The sequence below is a fragment of the Belonocnema kinseyi genome, chromosome 4 (genome assembly GCF_010883055.1).
Source record: "Belonocnema kinseyi isolate 2016_QV_RU_SX_M_011 chromosome 4, B_treatae_v1, whole genome shotgun sequence".
Lineage (NCBI taxonomy): Eukaryota > Metazoa > Arthropoda > Insecta > Hymenoptera > Cynipidae > Belonocnema > Belonocnema kinseyi.
Window position 1 is genome coordinate 4494235 of NC_046660.1, and position 1033 is coordinate 4495267.

Consider the following 1033-nt stretch of genomic DNA (forward strand, 5'->3'; position numbering starts at 1 on the left):
TTGATGAAGTATTTTGAAAATCTATTATAATGTAAAGGATAAAGTATTAGATAACAAACTGTGCATTTAGCAATTAATATTTTAAGTGTTTAAATTTAACTTGAAGTAGGAGTGAAATATGATATTTTAATAGGTGAATTGATTGCAAGAACTGTTCTCATTAGTTTTCTCGTGAATTGGAATTGAAATGAAAAGTAGATCCTACTTCTTTAAAGTACTTTTCTTTTCATTATTTTCTTAACATTTATACTTTTTTGTCATCAAAGACAATAGATTTCTAGAGGATAATCAATATCCATTGTATTGAGCATCATGCCGATATGGCATCCATAATGCATAGAACCAACGAAGCCACAAATAAGAATAGACAATGAAAAATTAACCAGTCGCAAATCAAGCCTAATTTTTTTTCTGAATATTTGAAAATTAGAGGAAGAGGTAATATAAATAGAAAGTGACATCATTCTGTATCTATTTTATTTATAATTTTAGTAAAAAAAATTACATTATTGTATATTATTAATAATATATAGGTAGAATAAATCAGTTAAAAACCTTCAGATTTGTGTTTGGTACAAACTAAACTCTTATCTATTCGCGCAATTTCCGTAAGGGAGTAAAAAAGCCTAAAGTTGCCTGAAGCCATTAAATCATTGATGGTACAAGTTACAAGATCGTGTCGCATTATGAATTAAATTTAACCATAACTATAGTTCCATTCTCTTTATTTCCGGATGTATTTTGCATATTTAGGAAAAATTCCTACAGTCTTTTCTAGCAAAAATTACGAAGAATGTTTCCCAGTGGGACCTTTCAAATTCGATTACAGCTCTTTAAAAATATAGTTTGTAACGATTTGTTTCCTTTTTTAAAATTCTCAGCACTTTATCTTGACGCCCGATCATTTGTTTTGTCCAATAAATAATTCTCCTTTTTTTTATTTATAAGTTTAGTACCCTTCCATCAATTTTAGAGCATCATTGTATGCTTCCATACGTATGTTGCTACCATAATTGAAATCAAAATGATTTAA